We start from the raw sequence: 12,114 nt of genomic DNA, 5'->3' as shown, positions 1-12,114 counted from the left end.
TGAGGCAGGTGAAGAGGCAGCAGGCAGCTTGTGTTTGTAGAGGGCCTGGGGCTGCCCCTCTGAACCTCCACCTGGAAACACACTTGGGAGAATATGAGCTACAGCCGGAGTGCCTGTCCTGAAAGGACCTGAAGTCATTCAGCCTTGCCAGCTTTTCTTGAGAGTGTGTTGATGTTCCCCATAACAGCTACACATTTGGGGAAATGCCTTTGGAGGAAAGGGGCTTGCTTCTCAAGGAAAGTGCTTCCCAGGGAGCTCACAGCGAGGCAGGTGCAAGGGTCCCCCTTTGGCTCTCTGTGGTCCTTTCACTGCCTGAGGCCCGTTGCACTTGGCAGAGGGGCAGGGCAAGGGAGAAGGCTGTGAAGAGCGGGTTTGGCATCCACCTGGACCTGTGGAGACCAACCCAAGCACCTGCAGCAGGGTGTGTTCCCCCCTTTGGACAGAGGCGTGAGCAGGAGCATCTCTGTCCAGCCGTGAGCCCCAGAGCTCTCTCTGAGAGCTGTGAATTAAAAGGCCTTTACACACACACTTTTCACCTCTTCCCTGTCTGCTGTGTTTCAACTCTTGGCAATGTGCATGTGGCTCTTGCTTGGTGGAAGCTGCTGTGGCCCAGGGCCAGCACAGAGCTGGGCTGGGTGGGCCAGGCAGTGTGGAGAGTCTTGGTTGATCTTGGTGTGTCCCTGGCCTCAGAAAAGGCTGGGAAGGTTTGCCTCCCAAGGCGTCCTGCTCATTGGCTCTCCCTGTGCACCCTGGAGAGAACAAGGTAGGCATTTCTGACAGCTGGGCATCAGCAGACCTGAAAGTGGGGGTGTGTTGTGGAGCGAGCCCAGCTGAGATACCCTGAGAGGAGCCCAGTGCTCCTTGCTCCCCTATGCTGACACGTGAGTGTTTGTCTGGTTTCAGGATGGCCCTGGCTGTGTGAGGGGTGCTACGTGGACACGAGACAGCCGGTCCTGTCCCGCTGGGTCCCAGCAGTGCCTCACAGCAGTCCTGCATCCACGTCAGGATGCTGGCCAAGAGAGGTCCTGGAAGCTGAGGCAGCTGATTTTAAGCTTGTGCAGGTGCCTATAGGCCAAGGCCAACGGTGTTCCCTCAGGATACAGCAGTCCTGAGGGGTCTCCCTCATTCAAACAAAGCAGCTGACAAATGCATTGTCAGCCAAAAGCCCTTTTATTGACTTGGCAGGAGGGCAGGGGTCTGCACCCCACTAAAGTGTTTCTCTGCCACATATAAATTTCAGTGGGTTGATGTAGGAGTTGTATCAAAATCACCATCCATCTTTACACTGCTGAGGTGATTCCATAGGCAGGCGGTTGGAAATACATTGTGTCAGATTCCCATACTTGAAGCTGATGTCCAGGCCCTGGCCAGGAGCGGTCTCGATGCCCCAAAGCAGCACAAAGTCTTCCTCAGGGCTTCCCTGCACAGGGCTGATTCCACACTTGCCCTTAGTTCTTCTGGTAGACTGTGTCTAAAGCTTTTTGTCAGGTCACTCTCATGTCAAGTTAGGCCATCAGGTTTTTGTTATGCTAACTGGTGCTAAGTACTTAGGCATGTCTGTGCTAATTACTTGTTTACTCATGTGAATTGCTTGTGCTCACTTATGTCAAACCAAGGCCTTGTTCCATCCCCAAAGGTGCCTGAGGCCACCCGCTCCTTGTGGCACCAGTTGCTTTCCTGTGGAATGTTCTCCCTCCCCAAGGGTAAAGAGGGAGCTGCAGAAAGAGCTTGCCAGGCTGCTCTCCATCCTTTCCCAGCACTCCTGGTGAAGTGGAGATGTCCGAGCTGAGCGCAAAGGTGCAAATGGAGCAGCCGTGCACAGGAAGGCTCGGTGGGAAGGATGATCCAGGATCCATAGGCCTGGCAGCCTGAGCGTGCTCCAGGGGAAGGCCTTGGAGCAGATCCTCCTGAGTGCCATCCCATGGCTCTTGCAAGGAACCAGGGTGTCTGCTGGAGGGTGGGAAAGCTCTGCGGAGGGACGGGGACAGCTGGGGCTCCTGGCGGGGTGTTGAGGGCTTCTGTGCGGGAGTTTGGGGGGCTTTGTGCTGGTGGGGTGTTGGAGAAGGAGTTGTCTGGAAGGTGAGAGGTCTAGGCTGGAATTTGAGTCAGTTTGAAGGCAGCATCTGTGCTTTGGCACAGCTTTGGTTATGGAGGGCAGAAAGAATGTCTGTCACGTTTCCTCTTCATGGTCCTGATTGTCCTGCAGGGAACAAGAGGGCAGAGCTGTACTTTACTGGCCACTCAGATATCTGTACCAGGGGGAGGATTAGCCCTTTTGCCATCTACTCATTTCTTTGGGCTACTATTGTACCACTGAGTGGACTCTCATTTCTTGAGAGCTTTTATTTCTTAAGAGAATGAGGATATTATCATCCCTACATAGAAAACCAAAGAATGGCCCTTGGTTTTTCCCTTTTTTGTGTAGTGCTCTGTTCTGTAAAGTGACCCTCAGTGGATAAGGTTAAGGCAAATGAGTTGCTGCTTTGAGATGGGAAGCAAAATTCCAACTCTTCACCTCCTCAGGCCATCCCTATTCATTTGGGAAGTTTGCAACTTTTTGGAACTACTTGAGTTGAGCAAAGGGAAGTAAAGCTTTCCTGAATTGAGGATTCTTACTTGCCAGATTCTTCTGTGCCTTGGCCGCTAAGGTGTTTTTGTGCTGAAGGCAATAACTTCAATGAGAAAATAATTTCAGCACAGAGTAAGAGCTTCTGACAGAGACCAAGTGTTGCCAGCTGTTGCTCCAGGTGCTCCTGCCAACAGCCCCTGTAGGACAGAGCACAGCCCCTTGTGCACACTGGCTTTGGCTGCCCTCTGGCAGAGAAGCCCTTTCAGGGCGGAGGTCTCTGGGGCAGGAGACGGGCACCGGTGCTGCCAGGGCTTGGGGGAACTCTGCTTTGGTGGGGACTGTGCCACACCTGCTGAAGTCAGTGCTTCCCAGGTCCCAGGGGTCGGAGCAGCATTCCTGCCCTGGCCCACACGTTCCTTGTCTGTGTCACACAGCTGTGCTTAGGATGGCCACCACATGGGACGTGTCCCGAGGAGGCCATGCCAGCTTCTGTGAAGGCCCCGTGCCCTTCCCAGCGTGGCTGCGTCAGCAGCTGCAGGGGCTCCTGCTGCTCTGAGCCCGCAGAGCAGGGCAGCATTTGTTGAGGGTTTGAGCCGTTCCTAAAGATCCTGTCAGGCTGTCTTAGACACTTGGGGTGAGGGATTCCTTCCAACCTGAGCCACTTTGGGTGGGCTGGGGGCAGCCCCAGGGCAGGGGGCAGTGTGTGCAGGGGCCCTTTGTGACACGGTGCAGCACGGTCACCGTGGCATGGAACGGGACAGCGTGTCCAAGGGCCCTTTGTGACACGGGGTGACATAGGAGCTGGTGGTGACAAGACCACGCCACAGTGCTCGGAGCACGCGACGGGACAGGACGGGACAGAGCGGTGCCGTGAGGAGCCCCCGCACAGCGCACTCGTTCGTGTCTGACCCGGAGCTTTTCCGAGGTGTTATTCCTGCAGCTGACCTCGAGGCCAGACCCCAGGACTTGGTGACCCGTGGCCTTCCCGAGGCTTCTCTCCTGCAGGTGTCCTCGAGGCCAGACCACAATCCTTGACAGGAGTCTCCTGTCCTTGTGGCAGGAGCCCTCGAGACCAGAGTGCAGGACTTGCTGTCCTGTAGCCTTCCTGAGGCTTCTCTCTTGAAGGTGCCTTCCAGGCATGACTGCAGGCCTTGCTGACTCGGAGCTTTTCCGAGGCATCTCTCCTGCAAGTAGCCACAAATCCAGTCACTGACATGGAGCAGAGAACCCCGAGAGTGCCCAAGCTGGCCTGGGTGGAGGAAGAGGAAGAAGGCCCTGGAGCTGGCCCTGCACAGGAGACCTGTGCTGCCCTGCTGGATATGCTCGTAGAGGAAGGGTTTTCCAATCCAAAGCAAGTAAGCAGCCTGTGGCCAGGGTTTGATCCTCCCAGGAATTGCTTGGCCTCCCAAGCCATGCCTGCTGCTCACTGGAAGCCTTTGTGGCCATGGCAGTGTGGTGGGAAGGGAAGGACTTCTCTGGGGAAGCATGGGACATTCCTCCCTCTGGCAGCTTTCCAAGTCTCCCCGTGCCTTCTCCAGGAGCCTGTCATGGTGAGGTACATCCACCAGTGGCTCATGGCCAGTCAGTTTGCTGAGGACAGGCTGAACAGGGCCCTGCTGGATCTCACCAACGAACAGCCTGCCTATGTAGTAATGTGTCCTGGTTTTGGGCAAATTTGGGAGAAAACCTCCAGAAGGAGCCCCCAGAGAGCAAATCGCCCCACCGCCCCTCCCCCACCTGGCTCAGGAAGAATTTCCTCAGAGAGTAGTGGAAACAACCTGTTTATTGAGCAGGCAAAGCACTCCCCAGCACAAAAAATGAACAACACCAGATGACAAAAAGTCTTTCACCACACTGAAGAGGTGACAAATACAGAAAGTCTCTCCTGGGAGTGCTTGCCCAGTTATAATCTCCGGCACTGGGGGTGGCTGCTGCAGGTCACAAAATGCTGGCTCTCGGTGTTTCTTGGTGTTTCCCAGGTCCCAGTCCTGAGCAAGTTCAAATGGTATTCAGGAAAGGGAAGAAAAAAAAACTGTCCAGAGAAAAAGTTGGATTGCCTCGCTAAACTAACTAATAAGCAAAAGCAAGGGCAAAAGCAAAAAGCAGGAGCAAGAGCAAAGTGAAAGCAAGCAAGCCAGCAAGCCCTAACCTCTCCTAGACACACACTGTGAGGGGAGGTGAGCCGGCTCATGACAAAACAAACCTTCACATTTTGGAGCCAGTCCTGAAGGCACAGAACATAACATCAGGCCTAAACAGAACACACGACTGGGGATGCAAGCACCCTAACGTCACCCTAGGACATTCCACCCCTTATCTCCATATCGTCAACATAACTACCAAACGTCATGTAAAAACTTCATCAAGTAAAAACTTCCATCTTTCACTTACTCAGACACATTTCCTTCCATCTCTCTTGCTCAAACTTTAGACACACATTTCCTTCTATATCACTTGCACAAACCTTCGACACTTACACATTTCCTTCTGTCTCATGTCTGTGTGGTTTAATGTAAAGACAGGGGCAGTAACATCCAACAAACAGTGATATTTGCATATGAGGCTCACCCCACAATCAGATCTCCCTGGGGTACACATTGTGTTCTTCCATATTTCTGCATTATTCACCATGTACAACCTGGTCCCTGAGCAAAGACAATCCCACCAATGGGTTTGTCTGTACTCGAGTCAGAGTTGATCCACACTGTCTTCCCTAACAAACCTCTGATATGTGCCACTGGGACTTTATCTCCGTCTCCTATATTCAGGGACACAGACTGGGCAGGACCTGCTCCACTGGTGGAACCTCGGGTGTTAACTAACCAGGTGGCCTTTGCTAAATGCTGCTCCCAGTTCTTGAAAGATCCCCCACCCAATGCTTTCAAGGTGGTTTTTAACAGTCCATTGTACCTCTCCACTTTGCCTGCAGCTGGTGCATGGTAGGGGATATGGTGCACCCTCTCAATGCCATGTTCCCTAGCCCAGGTGTTGATAAGGCTGTTCTTGAAATGAGTCCCGTTGTCAGACTCAATCCTCTCAGGGGTGCCATGCCTCCAAAGGACCTGCTTTTCAAGTCCCAGGATGGTGTTACGGGCCGTAGCACGAGACACAGGGGAGGTCTCCAATCATCCCGTGGTGGCTTCTACCATGGTGAGCACGTAGCGCTTGCCTTGGCGTGTCTGGGGCAGTGTGATGTAGTCAATCTGCCAGGCCCCCCATACCTGTACTTGGACCATGGCCCACCATACCACAGGGGCTTCACTCGCTTGGCCTGCTTGATCTCAGCACACGTCTCACAGTCATGGATAACCTGAGAAACACTGTCCATGGTTAAATCCACCCCTTGGTCTCGTGTCCACTTGTAGGTGGCATCTCTACCCTGATGGCCTGAGGCATCATGGGCCCATTGTGCTAGGAGCAACTCTCCCTTGTGTTGCCAATCCAAGTCTATCTTTGACACCCCTATCTTTGCAGCCTGATCTACCTGCTGATTGTTTTGCTGCTCTTCATTAGCTCTACTCTTAGGGACGTGGGCATCTATGTAGCGAACCTTCACAGGTATTTTCTCTACCCTGGTAGCAATGTCTTTCCACTCATCAGCAGTCCAAATTGATTTTCCTCTACACTGCCAGTTAGCCTCTTTCCATCTCTCCAGCCATCCCCACAGAGCATTGGCTACCATCCATGAATCAGTGTAGAGATAGAGCTTTGGCCACTTCTCCCTTTCTGCAATGCCTAGGGCCAGTTGAACAGCTTTGAGTTCAGCAAGTTGACTTGATCCACCTTCTCCTTCAGTGGCCTCTGCGACCCATCATGTGGGGCTCCATACAGCTGCTTTCCACTTCTGATTCATCCCTACGATGTGACAGGAACCGTCAGTGAAAAGAGCGTAGTGTGTTTCCTCTGCTGGCAGTTGGTTGCATGGTGGAGCTTCTTCAGCCTGTGTCACTGGTTCTTGTTCTTCATCTGTGACACCAAAACTTTCACCTTGGGGCCAATTTGTAATTGCTTCCAAAATCCCAGGGCGATTCAGTTAACCAATATGGGCGTGCTGCATGATGAGAGCAATCCACTTGCTCCATGTAGCACTGGTGGCATGGTGGGTGGAGGGAACCTTTCCTCTGAACATCCATCCCAGCACCAGTAGTCGGGGTGCCAGGAGGAGTTGTGCTTCCTTACCAATCACCTCTGAGGTGGTTTGGACTCCTTCATAGGCAGCCAAGATTTCCTTCTCTGTTGGGGTGTAGTTGGCTTCAGACCCTCTGTAGCTCTGACTCCAAAATCCTAATGGTCGGCCTCGAGTCTCATCAGGCACCTTCTGCCACAGGCTCCAGGACAGACCATGGTTCCTGGCTGCAGAGTAGAGCACGTTCTTCACATCTGGTCCAAGGGCTACTGCATGAGCAATTTCCTGCTTAATCTGGGTGAAAGCTTTTTACTGCTCAGGGCCCCAGAGGAATTATCGTTCTTCTTGCAGGTGACCAGGTAAAGAGGGCTCACGATCTGACTGTACTCAGGAATGTGCATTCTCCAAAAGCCTATGGTGCCTAAGAAAACTTGTGTTTCCTTCTTATTGGTTGGTGGGGACATAGCTGTGATCTTGTTGATGACATCCGTAGGAATCTGACACTGTCCATCTTGCCACTTCACTCCCAAGAACTGGATCTCTTGAGCAGGTTCCTTAACTTTACTCTTCTTGGAGCGAAACCAGCTTCCAAGAGCATTCGGATGATTTTCTCTCCTTTCTCAAACACTTCTGCTGCTGTGTTCCCCCACAGAGTGATGTTATTGATGTACTGCAGGTGTTCTGGAGCTTCACCCTTTTCCAGTGCAGTCTGGATCAGTCCATGGCAGATGATAGGACTGTGCTTCCACCCCTGGGGCAGTTGGTTCCAGGTGTACTGCACGCCCCTCCAGGTGAAAGTAAACTGAGACCTGCATTCTGCTGCCAGTGGAATGGAGAAAAACACATTAGCAATGTCAGCAGTGGCGTACCACTTTGCTGCCTTGGACTCCAGCTCATACTGGAGTTCCAGCATGTCTGGCACAGCAGCGCTCAGTGGTGGAGTCACTTCATTTAATGCACGGTAGTCCACTGTCAATCTCCATTGTCCTTCAGATTAATGCACAGGCCAAATGGGGCTGTTAAAGGGTGAGTGGGTTTTGCTGACCACTTCTTGGTTCTCCAGATCTCGAATCATCTTATGGATGGGAACCACAGCATCTCGAGTTGTTCTGTACTGTCGGCGATGCACTGTTGAAGTGGCAATTGGTACCTTTGCTCTTCTCCCTTCAGAAGTCCTACTGTAGTTGGATTCTCGGACAGTCCAGGCAAGGTGTTCAATTGCTGGACGCCCTCTGTCACTGCAGCTGCTATCCCAAATGCCCACCTGAGTCCTTTTGGGTCTTTAAAATACCCCCTTTGGAGGTAATCTATGCCCAAAATGCATGGGGCCTCTGTGGCAGTCACAATAGGGTGTTTTTTCCACTCATTTCCAGTCAGGCTCACCTCAGCTTCCACCAAGGTAAAGTCCTGTGATCCCCCTGTCACGCCAGCGATGGAGACAGGTTCTGCCCCACCATGTCTCGATGGGACTAATTTGCATTGTGCACCAGTATTGACCAAAGCCTTCTATTTTTGTGGTTCTGATGTGCCAGGCCAATGAATCCACACAGTCCAGAAAACACGGTTTTCCCTCGCCTATACCTGGCTAGAGGCAGGGCCCCTCTAAGCCTGTTTATCCTTCTTTCCTTGGGCATATGTCTTAGAGCTTCCTTCAGGGGGATCAGACATGTCATCATCATCATCATCATCATCATCATACCTGGCAGCTTGGCTATGGGCAACTGGAGCTGCTTTCCTTTTGGTGGAACTTCCTCTCTGAGTCTTGCCTTCCTTCAATTCACACACCCATAATGCCAGAACAGCAGTAGATTTTCTGTCCCATCTCCTCATGTTTTCTCCGCAATCACTCAGGAAGAACCACAGCTCAGCTCGTGGGGTGTACCTTCTCTCCCCATCTGGGGAATGCCTGCGTTGGATACCAGGGCCTCTAATTTGTACTGCCGAGATTTGGAGAAGGTCCTCTTTAATCTCCTCCCTGAGTTTCTTGTGATTCTCCTCTATCTTGTCTTCTAATTTCTGCAGACGTGTTTCCACTGCTGCAATTCTGGCGTCTGTTGGGCCATGCACAGCATCTGCATATGCCTGGAGCTTCTTCGCCATATTGAGCACGGTCTCATCCTTCTCATCCCGCTTCATTATTGCTAAAGCAGAAGCGTATTCATGTGGCCCCAGCCGTACAAGTTTTCGCCACATCACAGATGTACATGGTACCATGTCTGGATTCCCAGTTGTTGTGTCATCTGAGAAGATAATCTCTGCCACTGCCATTTCTCTCAGGAGTTGGATCCCTTGTTCTATAGTCTTCCACTGGGTCTGCTGCATATGAAGATCATCTGCACACAGGTATCTTTGTGCTACACTTTCCAGGAGCCGTGCCCAGAGGCTGTGAGGTTTAGCCCCCCTTCATCATTCCTTGGTCGATGACAGGATCATGTGACAGGGATCCCAAATGCCTCGCTTCAGTGCCGTCCAGAATTGTAGCTTCTCCTGCAGCATCCCAAAGATGGACCAACCAACTAATTATAGACTCATCAGGTTGTCGAGTGTAATCCTTTCTTAGGCCACCGAGGTCCTTTAGGGAAAAGGACTCAATATTGGCTTCTGATCTTGTACCAGTTTCTTTGACTCCTGATTTTATGTCAGGAGGTGTTGAGGGTCCTTCTTCTGCATCATAATCATCATCGTCATCCACTGGTCGATCGGTCTTGTCTGTGCACTTTCCACTTCTCATGCTGGTAGCAACAGCCACTGATTGAGGCTTACAGTCTGGTTTAGCTGCTGGCCTCAAGCCTGGGCTGTTGGCTGCAGCCTGAGTGACTGGGATCGCGGCTGATTTATCTCCCTGCCCCCCTTCCTCTGTCTGCTGCCCTACAGGACCTAGCAGAGTGCGATAAGCATATGCCAGGGCCCGGCTCACTGCAATGATCTTTTTCTCCTTAGGGGTATCATGGCACTTCTCTTTCAGGTACTTTGCCACCTCAGCTGGGTTCTGAATTTGTTCACATGGAAAGTCCCAGACTAGAGGGTCAAAAAACTCCTTTAAGATTTGGTCCATTTCCCACACCACTCAGGATTTCTCACACCTGTGTCTACTCCTGGGTCAGGGGTCTCATCAGCCCTTCTAGAAATCTCAGCCTTCATTCTAGAGAAGCTGCAGACTGTATAGCGAAAGCTTACCAAATTAAATACCAAAAAGATGGTCTCTTTAACATTCAGGGGAAACTGAACATTCTCCAATAGGGATGTAACAGATTCAGAGGAGAAGAAGGGAAGCAAAGGCTGAAAAGCCTCATCTCCTGCTTCTCCTCTAACAAACTGGGTGCACAACCATAACCATGAACCAAACATTCCTGGAACAGACTCCAGCACCTTTATAAACCTCCTGCAAGCCATTACAACCAAGCCCAGCCCAATGGATATTCTGGTCAGTGCCCTTCTACTGCAAAAACTACATATTAGGGACAATACCAGAGCTATTTCGGGATAAGAAAATAAACCTAAGGACCATAGAGGTATTAAGACCTCAAAAAACCCTAGGGACCAGAAACACATGCAGGCCTGCACCCCAAGAGACATTATGAATTCAAAAAACATAGCCAGTAACTGCTCTATACCAGCCCAGAGTAATTGCAACCAAAATATTACTAGAACAGGGTTTTTTCCACTCTCTCGAGCCACGAGTTGGGTGCCAAAATATTTGTCCTAGTTTAGAGCAAATTTGGGAGAAGACCTCTGGAAGGAGCCCCCAGAAAGCAAATCCCCCCACAGCCCCTCCCCCACCTGGTTCAGGAAGAATTTCCTGGGAGAGAAGTGGAAAAAAAACCTGTTTATTTAACAAGCAAAACACTCCCAATACAAAAAACAACACCAGATGACAAAACTCTTTCACCTTTCTGAAGAGATGACAAATTCAGAAAGTCTCTCTGGGAGTGGTAACCCAGCTATCAGTCTCCGGTGCTGGGGATGGCTGCTGCAGGTCACAAAATGCTGGCTCTCGGTGTTTCTTGGTGTTTCCCAGGTTCCAGCCCAGAGCAGGTTGGGATGGTATTCAGGAAAGGGAAAGGAAAAAAAAAAACAGTCCAGGCTAAAAATTGGATTGCCTAGCTAAACTAACTAATAAGCAAAAGCAAAAAGCAGGAGCGAGAGCAAAGCAAAGCAAGCAAGCCAGCAAGCAAGCAAGCAAGCCAGCATCCCCTAGACACAGACCATGGTGGGGAGTTGAGCCGGCTGATAACAAGACAAAACAAACCTTCACTTTCAGAGTCAGTCCTGAAGGCACAGAACATAATATCAAACATAAACAGAACACAGGACTGGGGATACAAGCACCATAATGTCACCCTAGGACACTAACCGAGGGAGTTCCACTAAAGTGAAGATAGTCTCAACCTCCCATGACTGAGCAGCTGGGTATGATCTGTCAGATCCCATTGAAGGTACCTCTAACATGTATGCCCAGGAAAGAAATAATAACCAGGGTTAGAGCCTCTAGCCAGGAAGAGGCACAGGATAACCGGATCTCCTGGACGGTGTGGATCCAATGGCCTGGCGTATCAGAGCCACAAAAATGCGACGCCTTAGTTGACACTGGAGCGCAGTGTACCCTGATACCATTGGGACATGTGGGGGCAGAACCTGTTTCCATTGCTGGGGTGACGGGGGGATCACAGCAATTGGCCCTGTTGGGAGCCGAGGTGAGCCTGACTGGGAAGGAGTGGCAGAAACATCCTATTGTGAGCGGCCCAGAGGCCCTGGGTATTCTGGGCATAGACTTCCTCCAGAACGGCTATTACAAAGAACCAAAGAGACTCAGGTGGGCTTTTGGCACAGCTGCTGTAGAGGCAGAGAACATTAAGCAGTTGAACACCTTGCCTGGACTGTCAGAGCATCCATCTGCAGTAGGACTCCTGAGGGTGGAAGAGCAACAAGTACCAATTGCCACCTTGACAGTGCATCGCCGGCAGTATCGGATGAATCAAGATGCCGTGATCCCCATCCACAGAATGATCGGTTAGGTGGAGAGCCAAGGGATGGTCAGCAAAACCCACTCACCCTTCAACAGTCCGATCTGGCCTGTGCACAAGTCTCAATGGAGATTGACTGTGGACTATCGTGCCTTGAATGAAGTGACTCCACCGCTGAACGCTGCTGTGCCGGACATGCTGGAACTCCAGTACGAGCTGGAGTCCAAGGCAGCAAAGTGGTACGCCACTGTTGACATTGCTAACACGTTTTCCTCCACTCCTCTGGCAGCAGAATGCAGGCCTTAGTTTGCCTTTACGTGGAGGGGCGTGCAGTACACCTGGAACCGACTGCCCCAGGGGTGAAAGCACAGTCCTATCATCTGCCATGGACTGATCCAGACTGCACTGGAAAAGGGTGAAGTTCCAGAAGACCTGCAGTACATCGATGGCATCAT

This window comes from Anomalospiza imberbis, chromosome 30 (genome assembly GCF_031753505.1).
Source record: "Anomalospiza imberbis isolate Cuckoo-Finch-1a 21T00152 chromosome 30, ASM3175350v1, whole genome shotgun sequence".
Classification (NCBI taxonomy): domain Eukaryota; kingdom Metazoa; phylum Chordata; class Aves; order Passeriformes; family Viduidae; genus Anomalospiza; species Anomalospiza imberbis.
The sequence above is the reverse complement of the archived record's forward strand: the minus strand, read 5'-3'. Positions refer to the sequence as shown.